The 14734-nt window shown below is 42.6% G+C and overlaps 1 long non-coding RNA gene across 1 annotated transcript in view; it reads left to right on the top strand.

The window, feature by feature from the left end:
• Positions 1-14370, top strand: part of LOC118152195 (uncharacterized) — a 38310-nt gene extending 23940 nt beyond the window's left edge. The window contains exons 3-4 of the long non-coding RNA XR_004740633.3: positions 13846-13963; positions 14242-14370. This is a non-coding gene — a long non-coding RNA (uncharacterized LOC118152195). The remainder of the gene's footprint in view (positions 1-13845; positions 13964-14241) is intronic.
• The last annotated feature ends 364 nt before the right edge of the window (positions 14371-14734 follow it).

The raw sequence follows: 14734 nt of genomic DNA, 5'->3' as shown, positions 1-14734 counted from the left end.
GACTGCCCAACAGTGTGTCCCTTGGCGGAGGGACTCAAGATGTTTGCGATGGCCTGGCAGAGTGGAAGACAGGGAACCCCGACCTCTCCGGGTCTTTCCTGGATCTGTGAAGGGGGTGCAGATGATGGTGACACACTCTGAATGTGACTATTGCAGTCAGACACTGTAACGCACATTTGACAGACGTGGAAGTAGACTCAGAGAGTCTACTCAGAGCTAGGAAGGGAAAGAATTGAGATTCCAATGTGGGTTCAGGTCAGTGGTTCTTAACATTGGCTGAACATAAGAATCACCTGGGAAAGGTTTTAAAAAACACTGAAGTCTGAGCCCCATGCTCCGAGATCCTGATGTAATTGGTCTGGCTTGGGGCCCAGGCAGCATATTAAAAGCTCCCCAGATGATTCTAATGTGCAGCAGGGGTTGAAAACCGTGGTTTGGTTGAACTCCAATATCTTGCTGTATTTACTGTAATATGAGCAGCTATGGGCATAGGGTTAGTGACAGAGAAGTCACTGAACTGACGAAACCCACTGTCTTATGCTAAGAATGCCACCATAGTATGGTGAAACCAGGGAGTGCCCTAAGATGCTGGAGGCAGTTTGAAGGAGGGGAGACTCCTCAGAGGAGCTAAAGCTTGTGCTGAGCTGGGAGATGGTAGAGACAGTAACAATATTTGGTTAGTGTGGTTTTCCCACGGGCCAGCCATTACTCCAAACACTTATTAGTAGTAGCTAATTCTTATCATCACCCTATGAATGAGTGCTGTTATTGTCAGTAATCTATTTATAATCTCTTAATTCAATGAATGTTTTATTAATATGTCTGTTTTACAAATAAGGGTGCTAAGATAGAGGTTAAGTGTCAAATTAGTCTATTCTCACACTGCTAATAAAGACATACCTGAGATGAGGTAATTTGTAAAGAAAAGAAGTTTAATTGGTTTACTATTCTACATGACAGGAAGTCTCACAATCATGATAGAAGGCAAAGGAGGAGCAAAGTCACATCTTGCACGGCGGCAGGGAAGAGAAAGAGCATGTTCGGGGGAACTCTCCTTTATAAAACCATCAGATCTCATGAGACTTGTTTACTATCGTGAGAACAGCATGGGAATGACCCACCCCAATAATTCAATTACGTGCCACCGGGTTCCTCCCACAACATGTGGGAATTATGGGAGCTACAATTCAAGGTGAGATTTAGGTGGGGACACAGTCAAACCATATCAAGTGTCTTGCTCAAGGTCACGCAAGATCTAGGTGGGTTTAAACCCAAGCATTTTGACTTGAGAGCCCATCTGCATTACCACTATTAGCATAGGTGAGGCTGGGGGTCAGGGGGAGAAGAGGGAAGATAGAGGTAGAAAAGGTGATGTTCTAGGCAGAACCTAAAGCAGGTGAAAGATGGAAGCAGTCAGACATAGAGAGCATTCGGTGGATCTTTGCTGGAGCTTGGTAAGTGGTGGGGGTCGGGGACAGGCAGCAGGGGTAGTGCATTTCCCAGAATGGGGTTGCATCATTTGCCTTATTCTAAGGGCAATAAACTGCCAGAAGAGAGTGACTTGGTCAGATGATCTTCTGGTACCATTTACAGTGGGAATCGCTGCAGAAAGCCTTGTATGCCAAGCAGCGAGAGGTTCTGGGGAGGCATCTGTGTTCTGCAGGGTGGGTCACTGAGAGATCCTGGCACCTGTGTGACATTTAGAATGTACCCAATGCTAGAGGACCTGGGCAGCGGTTCAGAGGGAGCCCAAGCCATAGTGTGAAAGCTTGGACTAAGTATAAGCCCTCCTCTTGGTTCTCTGGCACCGGAATTCTTATATAATTCTGTGAAAGGTAGGAAGAGATCCTCTCTCAAGTTGAGGGAGTGGGTGAGGCAACTCACAGTGTAATGGGTTTATCTGATTTAGAGAAAGGAAGAAATGGGAAGTTTCTCATATTTGAGTACTGAAACATAAAAGTCTCATTTTGCCACAGAGAAGGGGAGGTGGATTAGTCCATTTTCACACTGGAATAAAGACCTAAGAGGTTTAACTGACTCACAGTTCCACATGGCTGGCAGGGCTCAGGAAACTTACAATCATGGTGGAAGGCGAAGAGGAAGCGAGGCACCTTCTTCACAAGGCGACAGGAAGGAAAAGTGCTGAGTGAAGGGGAAAAAGAACCCTTTAAAATGCCATCATATCTCGTGAGAACTCAATCTTGGGAGAACTCACTATCGTGAGAACAGCATGGGGGAAACTGCCCCCATGATTCAATTACCTTCACCTGGTCTCTCCTTCCACATGTGGGGATTATGGAGATTATAATTCAAGACGAGATCTTGGGTGGGGACATGGCCAAACTATATCAGGAAGGAAAGTTTTAAAAAAAATAGAGATGGGGTCTCACTGGGTTGCTCAGGCTGGCCTCAAGCAATCCTCCTGCCTCAGCTTCCCAAACTGCTGGGATTACAGGTGTGAGCCACTGCACCCATATACATATTTTTCAGAGCCCGGAGGAAAGGACTTAAGGGCAGGATTGATGTGGTGAATTTTCCAGTGGAGGACAGGCTTGGAGGTTGAAATGTTAGCATCAGGAAATTTAGGATTGGCAGCAGTGTGGCTGAGGTAAGGGAAAAGGAATATAAAATCAGATTTGTGACATCAATGTCAATTGAAACTGTGCAGGTAAATTCTAAGTTTTGCAAAAAGCCCCAACAGGAGGAAGAAATGGCAACAATCCACCCCGCCGCCCTCTTCCCCTACATTACCTTCCCCTCAAGCATCAGCAGATTATACCTGACAATTGCTTGGTGGTAAATGTGTAATTACATTTGTTTATTTATTTCTAGTCTTCACAGCCAATGAGACTGGTTTCGATCTAGGCCTCTTAGCTTAATGAAAGCAATGGATTAAAAGCTTAAATCTGTACTTTAGTTTAAACTTCTTCTCCGCTCACAGCGTATCTCAGCCCTTAGACCTCATCCCAGGGATGGAGAGGTGTTTTTCTTTTAAATGAATTGATTGGTTGTAGGTTTAAGGACTGTGTGAACAGACCTTTTTGCTTAAAATAATGAAAGTGATATTGACCCTAGCTCTGAGACTGGAGCCTGTGGCTTTGCTGCAGAGTATTCAGAAGAGCAGACTGCAAAGGCCTGAGGCCTCAGAGACCGCTTAAGAATTCTAAGTGGCCTATTTTACCCATAAAAACAACGGGGGAAACATTTTAATCTTCTTCTTGAGTCCAAAAGAGAGATCTGATTTTATCTCCTTAAGGCAGAATAATCTCATATGGCCATAAATAAGCAAAAGGGCTTTCCTTTTGCTCCAACTAATTGCTATAGAATAGCTGAGCTTTTTACTACATGGATAGAAAGGTAGAAAGAACAGTATAAAAAGCACCAGTTTCTCACCACCTGGAATTAATGTAGGATATTTTTGTCATATGTAACTTTTTATTTTTATAATGAAAGGAAGTATTACAGAGAAAACTCAAGTCAGGTTTCCCCAATCCCCAGGCCACAAACCCGTACCTGTTAGGACCATGGCCACACAGCAGGAGGTGAGCGGCAGGTGAGTGAGCATTACCTCCTGTGTTCCACCTCCGGCCGGATCAGCAGTGGCATTAGATTCTCATAGGAATGCAAACCCTATTATGAACTGTGTGTGTGAGGGATCTAGGTTGCGCACTCCTTATGAAAATCTAATGCCTGATGAGCTGAGGTAGAACAATTTCATCCCAAAACTATTTCCCCCTAAAGGACATTTGACACTGTGTCTCATTTATGTTCCCACCACCACTACCATGAGTTTTGTAGGTATCCTTTCAATTAATTCTATAATTTATTTCATATACGTCTATACAGGTTGTGACTGTTATTATTGTGAGATGGAGTCTCACTCTGTTGCACAGGCTGGAGTGCAGTGGCACAATCTCAGCTTACTGCAACCTCCGCCTCCCAGGTTCAGGTGATTCTCCTGCCTCAGCCTCCAGAGTAGCTGGTACTATAGGTGCCTGCCACCATGCCCAGCTGATTTTCATATTTTTAGTAGAGACAGGGTTTCACCATGTGGCCAGACTGGTCTCAAATTCCTGACCTCAGATAATATCCACCCACCTCAGCCTCCCAAAGTGCTGGGATTACAGGCATAAGCCACTGCCCTCAGCCCAGGTTGTGAGTATTCTTAATACAAAAATCTGAAATCCAGAATGCTGCGGGGTCCAAAGCTTTTCCACTGCTGACATCATGTTCAAGGAAATGCTCGTTGAAGTATTTCAGATTTTGAATTTTTGGGTTAGAGATGCCAAATAGGTAAGTATAATATTCCAGAATTCTAAATATTCAAAAATCCAAAAAAGTCTGAAATCCTAAACACTTCTGGTCCCAAGCATAAGGGATGCTCAACCTGTATGTATGCATGTGTGTGTATTTGTATATATCTACAACCAATAGGTCATATTGTTTTGTGAGAGGGTTGTTGCTTTCAGTGTATATAAATGGTGTCATGCAAGACATATTCATTTACATGTTGATTTTTCCACTCAACACTTTTTTAAACATTATATGTTCATACAAATAGAGTTAGTTCATTGCTTTTGACAGCTTTATGGTCGATGTACTATATTTTATTTAGTTTCCAACTTAACAGTCTCATTGTTATAAACAATACTGCAATTAACATCTTTATATATGTTTCCTTGTGCAAATGCATGGTGGCTTCTGTATGTTATATACTGGAAATGGAATGGCTAGGCTGTAGAACTCCATGTTTTTAAGCACCTACTGATACGGTCTGGCTCTGTGTCCCCACCCAAACCTCATCTTGAATTGTAATTCAAATTGTAATTCCCATGTGTTGGGGAAGGGACCTCATGGGAGGTGATTGAATCGTAGAGGCAGTTTCCTTATGTTATATTCATGACGGTGAGTGAGTTCTCACGAGATCTGATGGTTTTGTGAGGGGCTTCTCCCCTCTTCTCTCTGCACTTCTCTCTTTCTTCTCCTTCCTGCTGCCGTGTGAAGGACATGTGTGTTTCCCCTTCTGCCATGATTGTAAGTTTCCTGAGGCCTCCTCAGCCATGCTGAACTGAGTCAATTAAACTTCTTTTCCTTTATAAATTACCCAGTCTTGGGTATGTCTTTATTAGCAGTCTGAGAATGGACCAATATGCCCACCAACGTCTCTATCCTAATTATCCTTCTTCCAGAGGTATCTTAGACTGTCAGTGACCCATTTCCCCCCATACACATAATCTGGAATCATCTAAACCCAGACTTTCTACAGTCTTCCCATCATGCTCAGAATAAAACATGAGCTTGCCCACTGGTTAACAAGCTCTACAGCCAGGCCCTTTCCTCACTCCAACCTTAGCCTCACCTCTAAATGCTCATGCTGCTCCAGCTATGCTTGTTCCATTTCTTTCTTTCTTTTTTTCCCTTTTCTTTCCTTCTCTCTCTCTCTTCCTTTCACAGGGTCTTGTTCTGTCACCCAAGCTGGAGTACACTGGCATGACTATGGCTCACTGCAGCCTCTACTTCCTGATCATGGCGCACTGCAGCCTCCACCATTTTCCCATTTCAGCCTCCTGAGTAGCTGAGACTACAGACACTCACCTCCATGTCTGGCTAATTTTTTCGGTATTTTTTTTGTAGAGACAAGGTTTTGCCATGTTTCCAAGGCTGTTCTAGAACTCCTGGACTCGGGCAGTCCTGCTGCCTCAGCCTCCCAATACGCAGGTTGCAGGTGTGAGCTGCCACTCCTGGTGTGTGCTGGTTTTCTGGATGTTTCTTGACATCCCGAGTTTGTTCTGGCATCAGAGTTTTTGCACTTGCTCTTTCATTAGACTGGAATACTTTGGTCAGATTTTCTCATGGCTTGCTCCATTATTTCAGGTCTTCTCTAAAATAGTTCCCTAGCAGGGCTCTTTTCTTGGACCACCCTACCTAAAACACCTACCTCTCCTTCCAGAGCCATTCCGCCATTCAGCGTCCTCCTTACTGCATTTTATCTTTTATTTACAGCTCCTCTCACTGTCTGATATTATATTATTTTTTTGTTTATTGCTCCCTTCCCTAAAACATGACCCCTGCGAAGGCAGACACCTTTCCTTCCTCTGTTGTTCACTGCTGTGTTTACTATCCTGGCTCAACTGGAATAGTGCCAGGATAGTAAGTGCTTAATAAGTGTTGAATGAATAAACATAATTCTGGAAAACCAGGGATGGAGGGATAACTTGCAGGTGTTAGAGGGATGTCGAACACCTTTTGTGTGTTCACGCCTCCAGCCTCATGCCCTTGTTTTGGAACATGCTTTTCCACATGACAGAAGCAGGCAATATTCAGAAAGAACTGCAGTAGATATTGAAGTACTGGAATCCAAAATCTGCATGAACATTTTTTAAAAGTCAAATTTAAATCAGAACACTCTCTGCCCAGGATGGTGCAGTGGATTCTGTGTGTCCTTAAACTATCCAAAATTTGTATGTCCCACTGGTCTGTTTTTAAGTTATCCACAGAAGTTGACCAATGACAAGAAGGCCATGGAAGATGTATGACTTACCGATTGCTCTGTAACAAATCACCCCACAGTGTAGTGGTTTAAGAAGCATACATTTGTTATCTCATAGCTTCTGCAGTTCAGGAATATGGAAGGCTTAGCCAGGTACTCAGCTTCTGGGTTTCTCACAGGCTGTAAGCAAGGTGTTGACTGGGGCTGTAGCTATCTCAGGGCTTGACTGGGGAAGCACACACTTTCAGGCTCACTCATGTGGCTGTTGGCAGGATCAGTTTCCTGTGGGCTGTTGGCCAGGGACATCCGTTCATGCTGGCTGTTGGTCAGCAGCCACCCCCAGTTCTTTGACGCATGGGCCTCTCCAGCGCAGCAACTTGCTTCAATGAAACAAGCCAACCAAGAAAGCAGTCGAGAGGCTGCATTCAAGACAGTCGTCATCGGCGTTTATAATCCCATCTCAGAATTTTTCCATCTTCTTTTCAGTAGAAGCTAGTTCTAGCTCCCACTCAAAAGGAGCAGATTCCACAAGAGAGTGAATACCGGGAGGTGGGGATCACGGGGAGAGTCATTTTGGAAGCTGTTTATCACAGAAGTAAAGCAAGAGATGGACATATATGGGCCGGGGAGGGGAGCTGTTATTTGGTGACAGAGAATTTCTTCTACTTTAAATTTAGTTTACAAGCTTCAAATGTTATTTCTTACCACTTGGATGAAACCGAATGGCAATTTAAAAGTATGCTTTATGTTGTGTTAAAGCATAGAGAATTTATACTGTGTTAAAGCAAAGAGAAATTATTCTGACACTTGTTAAAAATAGCAAGGAAGACTTTATTCAAGACTATTGCAGCAGGGGAGAGAGCATGAACTCAATTCCAAGCACAGCAGGGACAAGTGGGGATTTATTGTCAATGGGCAAGGTGAGGCCGACGATGGAAAATGACTAAGAGGATTGGTTAGGTATCAAGGGGACAAGAGAGAAGAACTGATTAGTTTCAAGGGTGAGGGAAGAGGAGTTCGATTGGATATCAGGATGGGGATATTCTTGACAAACTGACTTAGCAGGATTCTTTGCTAAAATTGGGCTCAGTAGGCCAAGGCCAAAGCTAAGGCCTAGTTGAGAAGAGGGCTGGGAAATGACTAAAGTTTTCTTAAGGAGAAGTCCTTCTCAGTTACCTTCTACTAGCATCTATAAGTCTCTGGGACCCCTTTCACTCAGTAGCAAACACCAATCTGTTGGCATTACACACATAACGGTGGGGCCCTAATCCCATAGCACGGGTGTCCTCATTAGAGGAGGAAGAGATGCCAAAGCTTGCTCTCTCTCTACACATACAGAAGAAAGGCCATGAGAGCACGCAGGAGGAAGGGGGCCGTCTGCCAGCCAGGAGGAGAACCCTCGCTAGGAACCTAACTCATGAGAGCACGCAGGAGGAAGGGGGCCGTCTGCCAGCCAGGAGGAGAACCCTCGCTAGGAACCTAACTCATCGGCACTTTGATCTCAGACTCTCAGCCTCTAGCAATGCAAGAAATAAATGTCTTTTGTTCATACCCGGCCTGTAGTATTCTGTTATGGCAGCCCGACTGACTAAGACACCTACTGCTCTCCACTTCCTGTAATTCCCCTCCCCGCTAGCAACTGCTTACGACAGTTTTAGCTGTTTCTTCTGGCATATATCCTGTTCTAGATTTCTCAATAGTATCCTTTGACTCATTAACTTTAGACATTACCTATTACTTTCCTATTAATGGCAGATAAATATTCACTTTGTTGTACTGCCTCCTCTCTCCCATCCTTCCACTGGAATACATTACAATTTTGGTTAAATCAATCATAGAATTTATGTAATTTTCTGAATTATTGGGCAAACTACTGGATAACACCATTTGACCTGAATCAGTGCAGGGGGCTGCACTGATTCCTCTGAGGGGGCAAGTCATTTGAAATGTGGAAGGGGAGAACAATTGCATCCTGAAATCAGAATATGGATAGAGTGAACGGAAGTGGCTGAATCAGTAATGTGCCTTCCTTTTCCCAAATGCATCCATCAGATACAGTGCTCCCATATACTACAGAATAGCAGTTACTCCACAACTGAAAAAAAAAAAAAAAAAGCCCAGGCGTGGTGGCTCATGCCTGTAATCCCAGCACTTAGGGAGGCTGAGGTGGGCGGATCATTTGAGGTCAGGTGTTAGAGACCAGTCTGGCCAGTATGGTGAAACCCCATCTCTACTAAAAACACTAAAATTTGTTGGGCGTCATGGCAGGCACCTGTAATCCCAGCTACTTGGGAGGCTGAGGCATAAGAATCTATTGAACCTGGGAGGCAGAGATTGTAGTGAGCTGAGATTACGCCACTGCACTCTAGCCTGGCTGATAGAGTGAGACTCAGTCTCAGAAGAAAAAAACAAAAAACAAAACAAACAAACAAAAAAATAGAATAGGAGCTAAGGAAGCCAAAAGGCGGCAGAAGGATTCATCCTATATTTTTGCCTCCAGGGTAATGGAAAGGAAATTCCTTCTCTTCAAGGAAACCTGAGGTGAGAATGCAGTCCAAATGTCTATGCAGTCCATATGACTTGATTCTTGTGAGACTGTAGCCATGTTTGAGGCTCAGCTATTCTCCAGGGCTGGAGGCTCCCCTGTGCATGTGGGCCAGCACGAATGTCCACTGGGAGTTGAGCGCGGCAAGCAGGTACCAAAGAATGAGCAGCTTAGAAAGTTCAAAGTGAAGTGTGAGGCATGTCAGATTCCACAGTCGCTTGCACTTTGAATTGGATTCCACCATTCATCTGCCATGTTCAGTGTCCTGCTAAACAATAGACTTTTTAAATGATGCACACACAGCCTCAAATTTGCTGAGCTATTCCCACAGTCAGCCGAGCTCATTTCAAAGCATTCAGACTGTACCACAATCAGCTGCTGACACTATCCTAAAATAATATAAAGCCCGGCCAGTAATTATACACTAGAAGAAACTATGTATAGAAAAGCTGATTAACTTGTGGGGTGGTGCAATTTTCAATTTTCTGAGCTGTGAACATTTTAGACAGAACGGTAGCAGTCATGTTGGTATGGATGAAAATCCAACTGCAAACCCTTAGCTAAATATTTAACAACATCTTGCTCCAAAAGAATCAACCAAGTCTTCAGGTTGATACTTCAGTCTTTGTGGGTCAAGGGACGGAAAGGACCAGGTCTTTCTCGAGTTGACCTGCAGGTGGCACTGTAAGAGTAGTCCAGCGATAACCTCCACTAACCCAGCCCATGTGTCAAGGTGACCACAGCTGTCAATCAGGGTTGTTGTCATTGCCTTCATCATCACTGACATCTTCACAGTCACCACTAGCAATGTTCTCTTACGAACTGATGGCATGTGGCGCCGTTCTAGATTTCAATTGCCACCATTCTATACCCATCTCATTGTGTATGGATTTGGCATTGGCATTCTCACCTTTGCTTCTGATTCTTTGCTCCTGTGATGCCCCTTGGCTGAGATGGCCAGCAGAGCCCCTCCCTACCTTGTCTTGAGAAGGTGTCCTGTGTGAGTCACTGCTGTTTTACTCAAGTTCCTGAGACACAGCTCAGGGAGGGCTTCTATCAAACAGACAACGTTGCCTGAAGAAGCTTTGCCCTGTTTCCCTGCCATCTTCTTATCTTACTAAGGTCTTGCTTCTTTCTTCTAAAGTCAGTGTCTAAGGTAAGTCGTAAGCAGATGTCTCCTGGGCTTCCTTTTGTTTATAGCCATGTGGCCACCCAGCTCTCCGGAGCAGAAGGTAGCTCTTGACACCTTTGTGTACTTCCTGACTTCAGTCACTTGTCCCTCCTTTGCACAGAGAGTGTTGTCCTCGCCTCTCTCTCTTCAACTTTTATTTTAGGTTCAGAGAGTATATGTGCAGGTTTGTTTTATGGGTAAATCACGTGTTGCTGAAATGTGGTGTGCAAATGATCCCGTCACCCAGGGAGTAAGTATAATACGTGGTAGGTAGTTTTTCAACCCTTGCCCCTTTCCCTTCCCCCTCTGGTAGTCTCCAGTGTCTATCGTTTCCATATTTATGCCCATGTGGACCCAATGTTTTGCTTCCACTTATAAGTGCGAACATGGCAGTTTTTGGTTTTCTGTTCCTGTGTTGATTTGCTTAGGATGACGGCCTTCAACTCCATCCATGTTGCTGCAAAGGACATGCCTTCATTCTTTTTTATGGCTGTGTAGCATTCCTCTGCGTATATGTACCCTATTTCCCACCATTGATGGGCACTTAGGTTAATTTTATGACTTTGCTATTGTGAATATTCTGTGATGAACACAGAAGTGCATATATCTTTTTGTGGAAAGATTTACTTTCTTTTGGATACATACCCAGTGATAGGATTTCTGGGCCAAATAGTAATTCTATTTTTCAGTTCTTTGAGAAATCTCCAAACTGCTTTCCACGCTGGCTGAACTAATTTATATTCCTGCCAACAGTGTATAAGTGTACCTTTTTCTCTAAAACCTCACCAACATCTGTTAATTTTTGTCTTTTTAGTAATAGCCATTCTGACTAGTATGACATGGTATCTCATTGTGATTTTGATTTGCATTTCTCTAATGATTAGAGATAGTGAACATTTTTTTTTTATGTATTTGTTGGCCACATGTAGGTCTTCTTTTGAGAAGTGTTCATATCCTTTGTCCATTTCTCCTAATAGGTTCATTTGTTTTTTGCTTTTTGAACAGCTTGAGTTCCTTATAGATTGTGGACATTAGACCTTTGTCAGATGCATAGTTTGCAAATAGTTTCTCCTGTCCTGTAGGTTGTCTGTTTACTCTGTTGATAGTTTCTTTTGCTGTGCAGAAGCTCTTTAGCTTAATTATGTCCCATTCATTAACTTGCATTTTTGTTGCAATTGCCTTTGGGGACTTAGTTATAAATTGTTTACCGAAGCCAACGTCTGGAATGGTAGTTTCCAGGCTTGCTTCTAGGATTTGTATAGTTTTAGCCTCGAGATTTTTATAGATGGTCTACAAGCATCTGATCTTCACCAAAGTTGACAATAAGAAGCAATGGGGAAAAGTCTCCCTAGTCAATAAACGATGCTGGGATAACTGGCTAGCCATGTGCACAATAATGAAGCTGGACCCTTACCTTTCACCATATACAAAAATTAACTCAAAAAGATTAAAAACTTATCACTCTCTTGACATCACACATGAGCTCCTAGAATTCAGGGGCTTTGCTTTATTTATTGTTATATCCCCAAAGGTGGGAAACAGCCAAAAAAGTCAAGAACAAAAGCAAAAAGGCCCATGATATGTTTCCTTAAAGGCAGAGATGTGGAAATGAAGATAAATTTTTAGTGCTCCTTTTACTAAAAATTTTACTTTGGAGATCTCTGCAGCTTATGAGGGAAGAAGGAAGAAGCTACAGGAAAACCTATTCTTTGAGGAAAAGGTGTTATAATTCCCCCCTAGATACAGGAATGTTGGATACCACCTTGCAGCAATTTCCATCTTTTTCCTTGTTGGTAGAACTTTGAATCTGTGGCTCCTTCACAGTCCCAGGAGGCAAATCACGATTGACTGAAGTGACAACCTCATTCACACTCCTAGGGAATGATTTGAGCCTGAATTCTGGCTAATGGGATCTGAGGGTATCTTATTTGAAGATTTGGGAAAAGATTTTCCTCACTAAAACAAAGAAAACCCTCGGGTGAAATGCTGCTGTTCTTGGCTAGAGGTTGTTGAGTTAGTGTGTGAGACCTGGAACGTCTGCAGCCATCTTGCAGCCAAGAGGGGATTTTGCGCTCATGCTACTGAGATGGAAAAAGTCCCTGGCTCTTGAGGATGTAGTGGATTTACCTAGGCTTGAACCCGACTTTCTTCTGGACTTATTATAAAATAATCTCTTATTTTAACTTATATGAGTTGGGTCTACCCTGCTTATAGTCAGAAGTATCACAATTGAGGAAGCTACAGTCTTTTTTATAACTTTTTTCTCAATCATTTCCCCAGTATTAGCTGAGGCCCTCCCTAAACTGTGGGGAGCTAGAGGGGTTAGTTCAGTGGAAAGTCAGTGAGGGATTAGATCTATGGAATGTGTTAAATATCTTCCCTTTGCCCTTCCATATCCATTTTCCACTGTTTTGTATTTGACTCTAAGCTCCAAAATACGAATAGGGATAACCTATATGGACAGTCTCTGTTTTCTCATGTTATTGAGAAGGGCAATAACCAACACCTTTTTGAGTTTGCAAATTATATGTTAACATGTGATTCTCTCCAAAGGCTTCTCATCAACATAATTTGACCTGTTGTTTTCTTTTTAATTTTTCCCAAGCCTGACTCCCAAGAAAATATTTTCCAAGAAAATGTCAGTCAGGGTCCCAACAAGAAACAGGTGGCTCACTCTAATTTGGATAATTTGAAGAAGGTTTACTTACAACAGTGTTTGTGGTGGACCTCAAACAATAAAATCCGATATCAGTTAGAAGCCAAATTCTTCCCAGAGTGATGTGGGATCAAATATCACGCATATTCCTCAGCCGAATTCTTCTCTTTCTTCTAGAAGGATTTTAGGGTATGCATTTTCTGGCAAGTTTCCCCATCCTGCATTAGTCCATTCTCACACTGCTATAGAGAACTACCTGAGGCTGGAGACTTTATGAAGAAAAGAGGTTTAATTAACTCACAGTTCAGCAGGCTTAACAGGAAGCATGACTGGGAGGCCTCCAGAAACTTACCATCGTTATGGCAGAAGGCAAAGAGGAAGCAAATGCGTCTAACCATGGCAGAGCAGGAGAGAGAGAAAAAGGGAAATGCTACACATTTTCAACCATCAGATCTCTTGATAACTTTCTCACTCTCACAACTGCAAGGGGAGTATCTGCCCCCATGATCCCATCACCTCCCTCAACATTGGGAATTGCAATTCAACATGAGATTTGAGTGGGGACACAGAGCCAAACCATATCACCTTCACTAACCTCAACTTACTGAGATTTTGACTTATAGTGGGACTCTACACTGATATTCATGCTCAACATATTGAAGTTCCTTGGGAACAGAACACATACCTATGAAACCTGTCACTAAACTGGGCAATAACACCAATATAACACATTGAATACTTTATTAAGATACATTTACATTTTGGTAAAATATACATAATTTACCATTTTTAAGTGTACTAGTTGTATCCCATCACTTACATTCGCATTGTCATGCGACCATCATCACCATCCAATTCCAGAACTTTTTCATCATCTGAAACTGAAACTTTATACCCATTAAACAATAACTTTTAACTACCTATTTAGTGGCATGCAATTTAGAAAAGTTAATAGGCTTTTTTTTTTTTTTTTTTTGAGACAGGGTCTTTCTCTGCCATCCAGGCTGGAGTGCGGTGGCATGATCATGGCTCACTGCAGCCTCAACCTCTCAGGCTCAAATGATCCTCCGATCTCAGCCCCCAAAGTCACTGGAACTACAGGTATGTGCCACCACGCCTTGCCTTTTGTATTTTTTTTATGGAGACAGGGTTTTTCCATGTCGCCAAGGCTGTAGACTTTGTTTTTTAGAGTATGTTTAGGTTTCCAGAAAATTTGAGCCCATAGTACAGAATTCCCATCTCCCCATTATTAACAACACACATTTGTATGGTACATTTGTTACAATTAATTAACCAATGTTGATAAATTATTATTAACTGAAGTCCATACATTATTCAGGTGCCTTTAGTCTTTATCTAATTATCTTTTTATCTTCCAGGATCACATCCAGGACACCTGGAATTGACAATAAATACATGTATTTGTCACATTTCCTTGGGTGCTCTTCATTGTGACAGTTTTTCAGACATTTTTTTTTTGATGACCTTGACAGTTGTGAGAATTATTGGTAAGTTACTTTGTAGAACGTCTGTCAACTGGGATTTGTTTGATGTTTTCTTTTTTGTTATTTTATTTACATTTTAGTTTTAAAAATATTTTATTTCACTCTCTACCCGGGCATTGATGTCTGATATTTTCATGATTAGACTGAGGTTTTGGTTTACTGCGGGGAGGCCACAGATCTTAAGTACCATTGTCACCATATCACATCAAGGGTACATACTATCAACATGATTTACCACCATTGATTTTGACTTTGACCACCTGGCAGTAAGGCTGTTTGCGAGGTTTCTCTACTGTAAAGTTACTCCCCTCTCTTCCACATTATACTGTTTGAAAGGAAGTCACTGTGTACAACTCACACTTGAGGA

This window comes from Callithrix jacchus, chromosome 1, assembly GCF_049354715.1.
Source record: "Callithrix jacchus isolate 240 chromosome 1, calJac240_pri, whole genome shotgun sequence".
Taxonomy (NCBI): Eukaryota; Metazoa; Chordata; class Mammalia; order Primates; family Cebidae; genus Callithrix; species Callithrix jacchus.
The sequence above is the reverse complement of the archived record's forward strand: the minus strand, read 5'-3'. Positions and strand labels throughout refer to the sequence as shown.